We start from the raw sequence: 17,329 nt of genomic DNA, 5'->3' as shown, positions 1-17,329 counted from the left end.
CATCTTATGGAAATTATTAATTAAAAAGAGACATTTGTGAGGGTTGTACGCATTTATGCTGAGCACTGTAAATGTGATCCTAATTATCATGTAAATTAGACTTCATGGCAATGAAATTCAATATCATTTTAAATCTAAACAATAGTTTTATCATTTATATTACCATTCAATACATTAACCTCATACTCGCTTTATTTTCTGTATGAATCTTTGGCTCTGCAGCAGAAACACATTCTGCATGAAACCTACTTTTAACTCCACAGTTTATTTAGTGCTAAATGTAACATTCATTCATTAATTTGTTCATTCATTCATTCATTTTCCTTTGGCTTTGTCCCTTACAATCATATGTATATATCAGGGGCCCCCACAGCGGAATGAACTGCCAACTGTTCTACCATATGTTTTACACAGCTAAAGCCCTTCTTTCTGCAACCCAGTACTGGGAAACACTCATACACTCATACATTCACACATGTACTCATACTACAGCCAATTTAGTTCATCCAAATCAATTATTCCACAAGTCTTTGGACTATGGGGAATCCGGAGCACCTGGAGGAAAGCCACGCCAACATGGGAGAACATGCAAACTGGCCCACCCAAGACTTAAACCAGCGACATTCTTGCTGTGAGGTGACAGTGCTAACCACTGAGCCACCGTGCCGCCACCTAAAATGCAATACATTCATTCATTCATTTTCTTGTCGGCTTAGTCCCTTTATTTATCCGGGGTCGCCACAGCGGAATGAACCGCCAACTTATCCAGCAAGTTTTTACGCAGCGGATGCCCTTCCAGCCACAACCCATCTCTGGGAAACATCCACACACACATTCACACACACACTTATACACTACGGACAATTTAGCCTACCCAATTCACCTGTACCGCATGTCTTTGGACTGTGGGGGAAACCAGAGCACCCAGAGGAAACCCACGCGAAGGCAGGGAGAACACAGAAACGCCAACTGAGTCGAGGTTCGAACCAGCGATCTTGCTGTAAGGCGACAGCTCTACCTACTGTGCCACTGCCTCGCCCTAAAATGTAATAATAATGCGAAATTAAGTAAACTGGTTTAGATTAATGCAAATCAAATCTTTGGGATTAGTATGTTGTTTTAAATGTTTTTTTTTTTTTTAATAAGTCTCACTTATGTTGCATTTATTTGACCAAAAAAATACAGAAAAAACAGTAATACTGTAAAAATGGTAAAAACAGCGAGCTGATATTAACACAACTTGAATCTCTACCATCATACAAAAGCACACTCTGTTATTCAGAACTAAATTTAGGCAACGCCTTTTAATCCATCACTTCAAGATGACAAACATCCAGAAAAAAATGTTCTGTCAGCAAACTCTGTCATTCTTCTGAAGCTACGAAGCATTCGTCATTTTTTCAATCTAGCTGCTTTTTTGGATCTAGTCTTGAGAATTAAAATTGATCTCGATGCCATGACTAACCCCCACATTACACGGCAAAAAAAAGTCTTGCAGACAGCCCAATGTTGCTACGCTGAACATAAATACATCCTGATTAATGTTCTCCGGATTTGTAAAATAGTTCGAGGGAGGAGACTGGAAGACTTGAAGAGTGATGGGTGGAGTCAGAAAAGGTCCATCAACCGCTGATGAAGTCACACCACATCAGTCAGGCCCAAAACAGCCCACAAACATATGTTTCACAGCCTATTTCTTCAGATCATGATTACTCAAACCCAACCTTCCCTATGCTACCACTAAAGTGGTGAATCACTGGAATTATTGACATGCATCAGAATATGGTATCACATGGTGGGTGTTTTGTTTTCTTAATTACAATATGTGTATATACAGTTAAAGTCAGATCTATAAGCCCTCCTGAATTATTAGCAACACAGAATATTTTTCCCCAATTTCTGTTTAAAGGAGAGAAGATTTTCTCGACACAAGAAACTCAATAACTGATTATTCATAACTGATTATTTTTAATCTTTGCCTTGATGACAGTACATAATATTTTACTAGATATTACTAGATGGTAGTATTCAGCTTAAAAGCATGTATAGGGTAATTAAGCAAGTCATTGTATAATAGTGGTTTGTTCTGTAGACAATCGAGAGAGAGAGAAAAAAATGCTTAAACGGGCTTATAATTCTGACCTTAAAATCTTTTTTTTTTTAAATATTCAAAACTTATTTTAATTCTAGCCAAAATAAAACAAATAAGAATTGCTCTAGAAGAGAACATATAATACAAAATACTGTAAAAAAATCCTCGCTCTGTTAAACATCATTTGGGAAATATTTTAATAAATTCACAGCAGGGCTAATAAATTTGACTTCAATGCTACATGTCAAATGTTGGAACTCTGAAGGAAAGTTCAGGAGGAGCACATTCGTAAAATCCAACCAATTACATTGCTAAGGGTCTATAAACAGCAAGATGCATAACTTACACTTTTCCACAGTTCTGCCACACCTTCTTTAACTCCAACTTTACTTTCCATACTGTGTTCCAGTAAAGAAGTCTGGTCTGTGGAGTCTTGTTTTTGGAAATCCTTGAGGACAGAAATCCAAATATGTTTATTCTTTTCCACTGTCCTTGTTGATTATATGTGTAAAAACATTAACATCGATCGTACTGCACATTATACACACACAATGATTGGTACTGACAACTACATGTACTTATTTAACCATACTTTAGCTCCCTTAAGAACCTTTAAATGATCCGTTCTAAAATGACACAATTTTCTTTGTTAAAAATCTTTAATCTAAAGATAATTTCCACCTTTTGTGAAATGAAAAGTTTCCATGAATGTTAATAGTTCTTTATTGAACTTCATTGTTGATGCTTCATTATGGAAATATTTTTCTAAATGTCCTGTTCACAAAGCAGATAATGATGGAGACTTTAAAACTATTGTATGACCTAATTCTAAACACGTCCGTAACAGTAAAAGTGACAGTGACTAGAGTAAATATTGAAGACATTCATACATTCAATTATTTTCCTCAGGGGTCACCACAGTGGAATGAACCGCCAACTATTACGGCATTGTTTAGCCAATTCACCTATAGCGCATGTCTTTGAACTGTGGAGAAAACCCATGCCAACACTGGAGAACATGCAAACTCCACACAGAAATGCCAACTGGCCTAGCCGGGACTCAAACCAGCTCCTTTCATGCTGTTAGGTGACTTTACTAAGACCATCAAGACATATTACACTAGACAGAATTCATTCATTTTCTTTTTGGCTTAGACCTTTATTAATCTGGGGTCGCCACAGTGGAATGAACTGCCAACTTATCCAGCATGCAGCAGATGCCCTTTCAGCTGCAACCCATCACTGGGAAACACCCTTACATTCTTTTTCACACACATACACTTTGGACATTTTTAGCAATTCACCTATAGCGCATGGACTTGTGGGTGAAATTGAAGCAGCTGAAGGAAACGCACACCAACACGAGGAGAACATGCAAACTCAACACAGAAATGCCAACGGGCTTAGCTTGGACTTAAACCAGCTCCTTTAATGCTGTGAGGCGACTGTGCTAACCACTGAGCCACCGCCCATATCGAAGACCTTCAAAACGTATTACACTAAACAGAATTCATTCGTCAAACCAAATAACTGACACAAGCTTTTATTTCTGAGTAAAGAGCAGAGCATGTAAAAAAATGACCGTAGACCAAACCTTATGGGAACAAGAGGACGGTGACTGGATGGCACATTTCTGCATATCTCAATTGCAGATTGGACCATTTTCTGTAAGCCCTAGAGATGTTCATCCATGAAAATACTGCTGATCAGCAGTCTCTGAAACATTCAGAACAGCCCCTCTGGTGACAAAACCATGTCACATTTAGAGTCAATTAAATCACTATTCATTAACAAGATAAACACAAAAGAAGATATTTTGAAGAAAGCTGGAAACCTGCAACAATTGACTTTGTTTTTCCAACTGTTGTCAATGGTTACCAGTTTTCTGAAAACTCAAAAATTTGTAACCAACTGAGGGCGAGTAAATAGTGTAGTCATCTTTATTTTTGGGAAAACACTTCTGTTTGCACCTTTAACTTTCAGCTTCAGTCTTGACCACATCTACGTCTAAATGCATTGACTTGATGGTCTGCAGTGTTGTGGGTAACAGATTACAAGTAATGTGTTACGTAATAATATTACTTTTATAATACTTTTATATTACTTTTATTACTTTTATTAGTAATGAGTAATGTAATCAAGTCAAGTCGGCTTTATTGTCATTTTGTGAACAGTGAAATGAAAAAATGTTCCTCCAGGACCAAGGTGCTATATCAACGATATAATTTGACAACATGACACAGGACTGTGCGTTACTATAGACCTTTTTTCCTGGCTGCTTCATAGAGGGCGCCATAGCGACCAACATCTTCGGGAAGAATGATTAGAACTTCCCTTTACAACAGGTAATTTGTGCTCCGAAAATGGGGTTCAATAGCGTTTTTATTGGATTACGGAGTGTTTTTGTGACACACAACTTAGAGAGGTGTATATTATACTCTGCTGGCTGATTTGCTGTTGATTTTAATCGCGAGCCATTTACAGTATGTTTTATTTAGTGCTTTTGTTTTTACGTTTCATGTTTTTCTGTCATTTCAAAATGACACTAGCCTATTTTCACTTTGTCTCAGTTATTAAATCAGTGCGTCAGTGGGACAGTACAGGCTACGTGTGTGTGTGTCAAACATTTTGGAGAATTACATTTGATTAGGTTGGTTATATATTTGAAAGAAAGAGAAACTGTTGACTTTAGTGATGACGAGGCTTCATTTTAACTGCAGAAGACGCCGTCTGGCAACGAGGGGAAAATGTCTCACAGCAGATTTCCATCCCATTAGATTGCATTTTTTAAAAATAATCAGTTCAGGAGGCGGTGCTGATTGACAACAGTTTTAGTTCAAAGATGATAAAAGCAGGTAAAATAGATTAAAGCTATTGTTTCAAAGCTGTCCAAATGTGACTTTATAATCATCAGCTGCCAACCGGAAGTACTTAGCATTCTCCTTGCGCATACACGCAAAGCATAATGGGTAATTTTGCATTCTAAGAAAAAGCTTAGAGAATAAACTAAAATAAGATAAGATAAACTAAAATAAAAATAAATAAAGTGAGAATAAGAAGAAATTAAGAGTCCAAAGTGCAGTTTGTGAAGCATTTAGTGCAAAAAGACAGGACAAGAAACAGTAATGCTGACCAGTACACTACGCATGTTTTGCGCATATTGGAGCAGAAATAAATACTGTACATGTAAATATTTGTCAGTGAGGTAGAAATGTTGCACAGAGCAGTATAAAAATATCAGTTGCGCAAATATTGCTGTCATTGTCTGTTAATTTATTTGTGTGTGTGTGTGTGTGTGTGTGTGTGTGTGTGTGTGTGTGTGTGTGTGTGTGTGTGTGTGTGTGTGTGTGTGTGTGTGTGCGTGTATCAGTCCAGTTTCTTCATGTTTAGAACTCTGATGGCTTGTGAGAAGAAACCGTTGCACAGTATGATTCTGCATCTCTTTCCAGACAACAGCAGAGTGAAGAGTTTAATGCATTACTTAAATATTGTAATGTAATAATATGTATTGAAATGCGAGTTACTTAATAGATTAATTTATTAGCTTTTAAAAATATAAATTGCTGAATTTAAATTAAATTAACCCCACACTTGAAAATAAAGAAAAGGGGATTGTCTCAATGGACAGTGATTTTACTTAACTTAAAAGTCAAAAAGTGCAAGTAGCAAACACTTTGCTTTCAACTTTCAACAATCTATACACGGCTTCTATAGCTTTGGGGTCAGGAAGTTCTCAGAAGACAACATTATCCTACATTATACTATTTTAAATAGTTTTTTTTAAGTAAATGAAGGTTATACAGTGTGTTGTTAGTTGCAGAGCTCCTCTATTTAAAAAAATAAATAAATAAATAAATAAAAATCCTGCAAGTTCTAAAAGAGATCAAGCCTCAGGCAGGTAAGAAAAAGTAAACCCCAAGTAAATTCAAAAGTAACACATAACTTACCATAAAAAAGTAATTAGGTAAGTGACAATTCTTTGGACGTAACTCAAAATTGTAATGCATCAAAAGTAACTTTCCTCAACTCGTATGATGTGATTGGCTTAATTACATATTTGTGATTGGGTGTGCCTAATAAAGTGGCCAATGAGCCTATACTCATAAAAACACAGAAAAGCACTTGGATATCAAGCTACAAATCTTCCATTTTTTTTCCCTCAAACTAAAACTCAGAAGAAAAAAATCTATTTACTAACCACAAAAAGAAACAGTGAGCTGCTTCATGTCAGACTCATGTCAAGAGTTATGATGGGGCAGATATAACCCGCTGAGAGCTGTGCGGTTCATGCCAGCCTGACGGTTCCATGAAACGCAGGAAAGAGTTCCACATTCCGCTTTTGGAATTGACTGGAGATTCTGTTTCCATCCTTTGTGTTCTCTTGCCATTACATTTAGAGACGGAAATAAATTCCAGAAGTGTTTGGAGGGTGGAGTATGAAAACTAAAACAAGAGGAATAGTCACTGACTCGTTTTAATGACTTTTGTGTGTTGATGGAGACATAAAGTCTTTGTCTATGAAATGGGGCACTGTGGGTTATTCTGGCGCCTCCTTTACTGTGCTGATAATCCAAGCGATAATAAAGTACAATCTGCAGCAGTCATTCGGCAAAACACTGATTCTCAACATTCAGATGATCACGGACACTGTTCTAGTGGGCCGTTCTAACACGTCTTTTAACATTAATGTTCATTACCTTTAGAAAAACCTCAAGAAGTCTGAAAGATTGGTTTTATTTTCTTATCATTCTCGTGCAGTACTGGGCAATTTAATGAAATATCCAGATTACATCTGGCCCTCAAAGACTCAAACTAATTGCATTGTCAAGGAGCTAACTGTCCCCTCAGTGCCTAGATCTGTGGACTAAAAGCTGAATGGGATTATAGGATTATAATCAGATTCTCAATTGAAATCTATTCATGCCTGTTTTTTTCTTCAAATGTCAGAACAATTACAAATCATAAATAAAGAAGCACCAACCAGCCAACCAACTATACAACGATTAAAACCACTCTCATATCTCATAAGTTAAATCCATTGTTTAGGTGTGATTTTTTCACAGACTTCAACAGAGTGTAAAAATCTTGATGGTTCTGCATGTCTCGTCTATCAAATCTGGTCTTTAATTGATATTTTCTACTGGATTCAAGTCAGGTGATTAGTTGGGCCATTCTACAGCTTTATTTTCATTCTTTGAAACAATTTGAGAGTTTCATTAGCTGTTTTGGATCATTGTAGTTCTGTAATGTTCACATGGTCTCATTTTCATCATCCTGATACTGTAGATGTAGAAGCAGCTAATATTAAGCTACACGGATGAAGAGCAGAGGGTTGCTGAATAACTTCTGAGAGATTTCAACTGCTGTCTGGGCTTTCACTACCTTTTTACACCTCCCTGACTTCATGTGTTCAATACTTTTTCCTGCATCATTTCATTTTATTGCACATAATTTCATTTGTAAACTAATTAGATATGTTTTTTTTCATATATGCATTTCTTTGGTTGTGTCTAGTGAAAATGTCAACTTTCAGCATCTTTTTAAATATGTTTTCTGAGAAAATGGTGACGTGTTGAATATTTCAATAGTATATATCACCACACTTCCTCAGCTGAATGATAAATTAAGCTTTGCAAACATTTTGTTGTTATAAGTTTTACAAATTATTTAACATTATTTAAATAAGTATGCAATAATTAATTAATTTTCTTGTCGGCTTAGTCCCTTTATTAATCTGGGGTGCCACAGCGGAATGAACCGCCAACTTATCCAGCAAGTTTTTACGCAGCGGATGCCCTTCCAACCACAACCCATCTCTGGGAAACATCCACACACACATTCACACACTCACTATGGACAATTTAGCCTACCCAATTCACCTGTACTACATGTCTTTGGACTGTGGGGGAAAACGGAGCACCCGGAGGAAACCCACGCGAACGCAGAGAGAACATGCAAACTCCAGAAACTCTAGCTGAGCCAAGGCTCGAACCAGCGACCCAGCGACCTTCTTGCTGTGAGGCGAACGTGCTACCCACTGCGCCACTGCGTCGCCTATGCACTTATTAATATACAAATAAACATCTAGTTTGATATTTTTAATATTCAAAGATTTTTACAGAGGTGACTTTAGGAATCCTGTTTAATAACTTCATAAATCAAAAAATAATATATTGTGAATTTATGCAAATGATATTTTTTACACGCACACGCATTTAAAAGAAAGAACTCCAATATTAGTTTTGGTAAATAAATGCACTCGCTTTCCATATTAATTGAAATATATGTAAATGGCACACATAGGGCCAGTGTTTCCTTTACAAATATTATTGAGAACATTACATATTCTATTCTATTCTAAAACATAAAATCACTTAAAAAAGCTAATACGTATTCTAATCTCATATATAAATCAAACTGCACAAAACATAGCTCCTGGGACTTATCTGGTGCTCTCCAGAAATGTATATATCAGTACATTTTCAGACTGAGCCTGGGTTATATAGTACATACACAATAAAAGACAAGCAAACCAGTGCTTTTCCTGATTTCCACCCAATTTTCCCCCATTAGAAAAAAAGGGAGAAAATAACATTTTCGAAGTACTTTGAAGATTAAGACACTGTCTCTGCGAGCATCCATCTTTGGCTTCACTCGACAAGCCCATCCTAAGCGCATGTGCTCACACACACACACAGGCCAAATGAGTGTACCCCACACCAAAGAGAGCCGTCTGTTGTAATGATGTGCTCTGCTCTGTAAATGAGCTGAGCTGGTTTAAAATGTGAAGTCTGTGAACCATCAGCACTGCAAACGGCCATCAGTGTTGACTCCCCATAATCTGTCTCTATTAAACTCTCTTTGAAGTACTATGGTGAGGAGAGAGCGTGTGTTCGTGATCACGTATGTCGGCTTCGCGTCAAATAATATCAAAGTTACTTAACAGGAAATGCAGTCTGGTACTAATTCATTTATTTGACGATGTAACAACTGACAAAGGGGAGCCTGAAATGTAATGGCCTGTTTCACACAAACTGCGATGACCTGTGTGTCATTTAAGGGTCACAGTAGGTGTTTAGGGATCTGATAATTTTGCACTGACAGCCAACAATAAAGCACTAGTGACAGGTGCTTTGTGTAAAACTCTGCTCTGCAAAAAGAACTACATTCACTGTAATTGTTTTGACAGGATTGAATACCAAGCTCATAAGTACAGTAGCAACTGTTTTGCTGCTTGTTGAAGCAATACAATTCTTAAGGATTTTTTGGGGACAACTAAATAGTTTTATGTTCAGTACACTTCAATTTGTAAAAACAAATAAGAGACAGCACTCAGTTATGGAGATTTACACCTACCTAAAAAAAGTAACAGTTCTTGACCCCATTAAGGTACAAACCAAAGTAGGTATAATTAGAAGGAAGACACTTTGAGCTTTACAATAGTCCATCAAGAAAGTTTTATGCTAAATATATATATATACATATATATATATATATATATATATATATATATATATATATATATATATATATATATATATATATATATATATAGAAAGTCATACAATATAAAGTAATAAGCAAGAAAAATTGTACTGTGTTCAAAATTTGTTTTTCCATATACAAACACATGAAATCAGTCTCATAAAAACCATAAGAAAATATGTTTTGAAAGCCAAGTGAGAGATCTGCGTAGGACTGAATTTTTAGTCCCACTCCTGCCAAGTTTTATTCCGCACCCAACCGGTATACGGTATATATACATACACAGGGCTTGACATTAGATTTCAGCTCTGGCGGGTAAGACAGCCGCTCCCACTAGCCACTTTGGCTGGTTGGAAATCATTTTTAATTCGTAGTTTCATTGAAAGCAGGGTTCGACAATAAGGATAGCCCAATTTGCGTGCAGATGTGATCTTAGAATTGAGAAGCAGCACGACTGACAAAAATAACTGTGCTCGCACGTGTAAAAGAAAGCAGGTGAATACCTTATGAGAGGATGACTATTTGCGCACACAGGTGATGTGATGCGTGTGACTGTAAAAAGTCAAAACAACCGTGTGTAGAGTAAACGCAACTGGTGTGATCGGTTCTCTTTGAAATAGACTAGACAAAAAGTGATGCTCGTGTACCCACAGTCCTGCTGCTTTCAAGAAAGAAAAAAAAAAAAAAAAAAAAAAATATATATATATATATATATATATATATATATATATATATATATATATATATATATACATACACACACACACATATATATATATATATATATATATATATATATATATATATATATATATATATATATATATGTGTGTGTGTGTGTGTGTGTGTGTGTGTGTGTGTGTGTGTGTGTGTGTGTGTGTGTGTGTGTGTGTTAGTTAACATTTACTAATGATTAGTTAACATTAACTAATGAACCTTATTGTAAAGTGTGACCTAAATATATTGTAAAGTGTGACCTAAATATATTATGCACCAATAAATAAATAAATAAATAAATAAATAAATAAATAAATAAATAAATAAATAAATGAATAAATAAATAAATAAATAAATAAATAAATAAATACATGAATAAATGAATAAATGAATAAATGAATAAATGAATAAATAAATAAATAAATAAATAAACAAATAAATAAATAAATTAACTAACTAATTAACTACTTAATTAATAAATGGAGAAGACTTCTGACATGCAGACATCCTCAAGGTTAATAGACATGTCCTTAAATTCTCTACAGAAGAAAAAAAAAAGCTTTGTTTTGATTTTACAGGCCATTAACAATCTTTCTGGGAATGCAAAAAGAAAGCATCAGAGAGACTGAACCTATATAAAGTGTATTATAAATGACTTCAGATAAAAGGATCATCTAGATGACAAACGAGTAACTAGTTCTCAGAAATTGAATACCATATACTTTTTGGCTTGAATCTTCAACAGATCTGAGTCCTGTCCAAAAACTCCCTGACAGATATCATCATTTATATATATGGTGCCTAAAAATTCCGGATCACTTTTAATTCTCATTTTCCATCTCATTTACAGTGGATTGACAACACACAGGGAAGATCACTGACGCCCATATCAACATCCATCAGCTGGCTAAAATGAATCAAAATCAGACTAAGATACAGCAGTCCAACAGGTGTGAGGATCCCATCAGTGTGGATCCCAGATAAATGCGTCCCTCGGGACAATCGGGAATGGCAAGAATTTACCGTGAATGTAAAGAGTATAAGGTTGTGAAACGATCCGCTGTGTATGAGCGCCTAGTCACATGCACATAACTCAAGGGAGACTCATGCCCTTGACATTGTCTGGTCCTCCATTCCTTTTTTCCGATAGATCATTTCATTTATGATTCTTCCCTCACAAACAGGCATTCATAAAAGCAGCCTAATGTCAAAGACAGACAGCAAGACAGACGGGGGGTCTGTCCACATCCTCTCTCATTGGTCACAGATTGCAGATGGATGAATGCGATAGCAGGATAAATGGCTTTAAAGAAGAGTAATGCTACACCGTGCCGTTTGTTGTGAGTTATAACCGGTGTCAAGTTGCAGCAACTGGACAGTTATGATAGTCGATTTGCATGAATAAAACTGTGTTTTTTATCATGCTACATTTGGAATGTGTCATAAAAAATAGTGTGTGATGACATGAGTTAGTGCTGTGGCACAGCGATCAGTAAAAAATCTGAACTTATTTTTACAAATGATTTGAGATTTTAATGGTGCTTCATTCATTCATTCATTCATTCATTCATTTATTCATTCATTCATTCATTCATTCATTTTCCTTTGGCTTAGTCTCTGATTTATCAAAGGGCACCTCAGTGGAATGAACCGCCAGCTATTCCAGCATATGTTTTGCGCAGTGGATGCCCTTTTAGCTGCAACCCAGTGCTGAGAAACACCCATACTCTTTTACACACACTCATACACTATGGCCAATTTAGTTTAGCTAATTCACTTATATTCAAGTATGTTTTTGGACTGGGGGAAACCGGAGCACCCGGAGGAAACCCACACAACGCAGGAGAACATGCAAACTCCAAACAGAAATGCCAACTGGCCCAGCCGGGACTCGAACCAGTGACCTTCTTGATGTGAGGCGACAGTGCTAAGCCCTGATCCACCAAGCCGAATTGAATGGTGCTTGTGAGAGGAAAAAACAGTAGCATAAGATAAGGAGGTGCTGCAGATGTGCAGCTATACTGGGGCAAGGAATAGGAACATTGACCTTGTGTTTTCTTTATTACGCTGATAGGTAGTGGGCCTCCATAGTAGAGGAAAATGTACACACAAAAATAATTCAGCTTTTTTAAAAACTTTTGGATTGTAATTATATGAGACTAATTTAAGTGCTGGTTCTTTTGTAGTTTTTTGGGGTGGTTAAGGTGCTGCATATTATGATCTTTAAAAGTATACTGTAAGTGTTATGTACAGAAATAAAGACAACAAATACTTTTTAATCTTGCTTTGACATTTTAATACTTTAATCAGGTTTCAACATTTTTTTTTTAAAGTTAGGCTTAAACAAAGTTTAACTTAATAGTTTAAGTTAGTTTGATTGATGTAAGTTGAGATGACTAAAAAATGTAAATCATCAAGATTGTCTTTACAGTGTAGCACTTAAAATGGTTCCCCTATGGTTGCCCCCTTATTTTTGTTATTTAGCATCACGTTTTAGAGTGGGCTATGGGGTCATTAGCTACTGATATTCAACATATATATATATATATATATATATATATATATATATATATATATATATATATATATATATATATATATATATATATATATATATATATATATATATATATATATATATATATATATATATATATATATATATATATATATATGTATATATATATATATATATATATATATATATAATTTATTTATTTTTTAATTTATTTTATTTATTGATTTTTTTTTTTGTGTGTGTGTGTTCAACAGAAGACAGAGAGAAAACAGAAAGTCAACCCAATTTCCGAATTAAAATTTGACGATGACTGGATTGTGAACTCAGTTCTGAGCTTGCCTCACACAGGTTAGTGGGCTTGACAAACCACTTGCAGAAACACGTTTCTCCCTATATGCACTGAACACTTTATTAGAACTCCATTTTACAAGAACTTAATAAGAAAAACAATGTTTACTTGTGAATGTATTACAAATCATGTTGCACTACTTTTTTTTTTTTTTTTACAACCTTAAAATGCCTCTTTTGCACCTTATCGTACTGACTTATGTAAAAGTACAGAACACTTTATTTTGATGGTCCATTTGAATATTAGACTGTCTCCTAAATATCTGTTGATACTGCTCCTAAACAGACATTCAACTGACTGTAAGAAACTTTGCAAGTACATGTCAACCTTCACTAACCCCAAACTAACAGTCTAATTACAATCTAATGAAATTAGTTGGCATGTAGATGCAATGTAACTTAAATTCAACAAACAAGGACCATCAAAAAAGTGTGACCAAAAGTAATTGTACAGTGAATCTTAGGTTATGTGTGTAGTTTATGTATACATATAGTTATTAAATATGGATTACAGCTTCAGTATGTTAGTTATAATTTTTTATGTAAAACTAAAAAGGTTTAAAATAACTCTTTTGTTCAATGTTGAGTTAATATTTAGGATTATGTTCATTTATGTAGCACCATGGACCTGCGAGACACAACATTTCGTATGACAATAAAGCTCAATTTGACTTGACTTAAGCAAGTAAGGCCATCATTTTCAGTTTTGGGTGAACCATCGCTTTAATATAACATGATTTATTACAAAAATATAAATTTAACAACAACAAATATCATATTTAATTAACTTTTATTAATGAGAAGTTAATTGGTAGAAGGTGTCCTCAGATTTAATAGACACTAACTATTGTAACCATCGTAATCTCTGGACTGTCATGATAGTCTATTTGCATGAATTAATTCCAGTGTATTTCAAGCATGGTACATTTGGAAAATGTCATAAAATATAGTGCGCTATGACATGACTTGGTGCGTCGATAAAACATTCAGACCTCCTCGAATTCAGATTTTAATGGTGCTTGAGGTTGGAAAAAGCAAAGATAAGAATGTGACGGAGGTAGCGCAGATCTGCACTAAACTTGGTGCAAATGGAGCAAGGAATAAGGAAATTGCCCTTGCGTTTTCTTTATTACGCTGATAGGTAGCAGGCCAGTGCAAAACGGAGAGCAGGACATTCCTCACGCACACTAACCAAGCATCTCATTTTTGATCGCCGTTTTGAGCCCTGTTACAACCCACATTGCCCTCACAGCGCAAACACAAACATTGGCAAGCCCAGGGGAAGCAGCCAAAGTCATTACATCTACAATCTATATCTTTTTGAAGCGTAGCACTCATCGTAATCTGAGGGGGGGGATACTGCATAAGTGAGCAGAGCTTTCTAACCCAAACAAGAGAGAGATGAATGTAAAGTGAACGGGTGAGGAGAGAAGGAGGAAAAGCTGGAGATTACATCATTCCATCGAGATGTAGAGATTAAATTGTGGTTTGGATCTGAAGTCCTTAGACCACAGTGTTAGACTGCTGAAACCAGGACTATTTTTGGTGGGTTTTGTCTGTTTTACAGGATAAAAGTCCGCTAGTGTTCAAGGAGAGTTTAAAGCTGTCTATGACTGATTTTCATCTACAGCATGAGTTCCAAATTTTCCCATGTGGACAGTAAAACCTGAAATCACCCACATTTCGAGTATCAGCCAATGATCACATCAGGGGTGGATTTAGTGATTTGAGGGTCCTAAGCAATAACCAGGCAGTCTACAGTAATATGCACCCGCCGTATTTGTATTTATTTATCTGTCTTTTTCTTATATCACTCAGTCTTGCTTTTTACTTTTTTCTAATAAAGCAATCTCTACATTTTAAAAGATTAGTTTGCTTAAAATTAATTTAATAACTAAAACAATGAATAAACTATTTTTTTTTTTAAACTAACTTTACATCTGATTTGACTGCTGGACTGATCTGTAATTGGAGGTGGGGGGACACATTTGCCTGGAGGTACTAATTAAAGTAAATTTGTATTTGTTAGACTCTCATCCTACAAAATATGATGGAAAACGGCATTACAGACTAACCGGCCACTTTATTAGGTACACCTTGCTTGTACCGGGGGTTGAACCATCTTTAGCCTTCAGAACTGCCTTAATCCTTCGTGTCATAGATTCAACAAGGTACTGGAAATATTCCTCAGAGATTTTGGTCCATATTGACTTGATAGCATCACACAGTTGCTGCAGATTTGTCTGTTGCACATCCATAATGCAAATCTCCCATTCCACCACATCCCAAAGGTGCTCTATTGGATTGAGATCTGGTGACTGTGGAGCCCATTTAGGTACAGTGAACTCATTGTCATGTTCAAGAAACCAGTCTGAAAAGATTCACACTTTATGAAAAATGAAAAAAAAATAAAATAAAAAGGCTGGCTAATAATTCAGGGGGGTTAATAATTCTGACTTTAACTGTATATTAATTTTAATCTTACTAAAAATAAGTGTCTCAACAAGTAGACACTTATAAAAACCATAATTTAATAATCAAATCTTAAAAAAAGTTTTCACAAACAAAATTCTGTATGCATATATAATATTTAAATAATTATATTCTAATTATAAATCAATAATTAATGTAGTAGACCATCCCTTCAATGCCTTCCATATAATGGAATTCAAAATAATCAAGAGTTTATCTGAACCTTAAAGACAATTTCCCTCACCTTTCCTCTGTGTCCGCTCTTGTATGTAGATCAGCCAGTGCACAATAACTAAAGACCAATAATCATGTTCAGAATCCCTCAGTGTCTTCCTCTCGCTCCTCGTCCAGTGCAGTTTCTCTCGGACTGAAAGAAAGAATGCTTGTTAAAGTTTTGTTGACCTTTTCATAGCACCTAATATGAAAAAATGTCAATCAAACATCTCCTGGGAATGAAACTTCTTGTTTAACACCTAAAATAGAACCACACCATGACTTCTGTGGTGACACATGACTGTAAATCATATGGATGTGTGTTACAGTACAGCCAGATTACTACTTTATGCAAGTTGGCTGACACTTTTAGACTGAAAGTAATGGGCTTTTAAACTGATGAGAAATGATTGGTCAGTGTTTAGGACTCTCATAAACAAAAGTTTCACTCCCATCTCCAATTTTAGGTGTCAAAGCAAATACCTTGATTTCTACCTCTGGTTCTCCCCGAACAATGTACTCCATCCACATTCTCCATCCCGGGGCCACTGTTTCCTGCTGTCCTTATCTTTCTGATAAGCCTCATTGCTGCTGGAAATCTGGCATGAGGAAGGAGAAAGAGAGTGAAATAGCCTTATCTCACTCCTACTGGTACTCTGGCTGACTGAAGGCCAGTCAGGAGGCTTTCCATTGGGTGGGAATTTCTCCGCAGGCCTTGAAAACTCTAGAACCTTCTCCAGTTTGCTGCATTCACACTCAAGGTCATTTGTGAACAAAGAAATATTGCCCAAAAACATTATTATGCACTGAAAATTTAAAAAAAAAGGTTTGAGAACTTCATAAAAACAACTGCTATATACAATCTGACAGCCGATTCGAATGTTATCAGTGATTATCAGCTGATAGATATGGGTCAGTAGGGGCCTTCTGTTCCTACTGGTAAGCGCAGCAGGCTGTTATCATCCATCCACGTGGTTAATCAGATATAGATCACATATGGCTGCGGCCAGAAGTTAACAAGAATTATTTATATTATTTATTAAATATTAATAACAAGCCTGGTCAAAAAATATGAACTTTAACCAAACAGTATATCAGCTCAGAGTTCGATTTTAAACGCAAAACAAACCCATCTGCCTCAACAGATCTGCTTTGAGTTTTTTGTAATCCTTCAGCCTCATGTGCTAATAAACTTTCTTCTTGTATAATTCCCCATCTTGCCAAGGGCTAATTAGGTATGAAAAGCTTCATTAACTCTTCTAAATGATAGCTCCCCTCAGGGCATGGCCACAGTGTGAGTTTCACAAAACACTTAGTCAGCTAATCATGGCTGAGAGTTTCCTTAGGATACGCATTATGAATGCATTTTAATAGGCTCTACTATTCCCATAGCAGTGTATGCTCGTGTGTGTGGCCACTGTAAGCATGCACAATTTGTATTAACGTGCTGTATAAGGCAGGAGATTCACAGAAATGGGCTTAAT

At 35.8% G+C, this 17,329-nt stretch overlaps 1 long non-coding RNA gene across 1 annotated transcript; it reads left to right on the top strand.

The window, feature by feature from the left end:
- Positions 1-4,386: 4,386 nt before the first annotated feature.
- LOC141376857 (uncharacterized) lies at positions 4,387-17,055 on the top strand. Its single transcript, XR_012388130.1, has 4 exons — positions 4,387-4,437; positions 11,145-11,244; positions 13,067-13,160; positions 16,313-17,055. It is a non-coding gene; the product is annotated as an uncharacterized lncRNA (long non-coding RNA).
- Positions 17,056-17,329: the final 274 nt, after the last annotated feature.

Source organism: Danio rerio, chromosome 12 (genome assembly GCF_049306965.1).
Source record: "Danio rerio strain Tuebingen ecotype United States chromosome 12, GRCz12tu, whole genome shotgun sequence".
NCBI classification, from domain to species: domain Eukaryota; kingdom Metazoa; phylum Chordata; class Actinopteri; order Cypriniformes; family Danionidae; genus Danio; species Danio rerio.
This window is presented reverse-complemented; position numbering and strand designations above follow the sequence as displayed.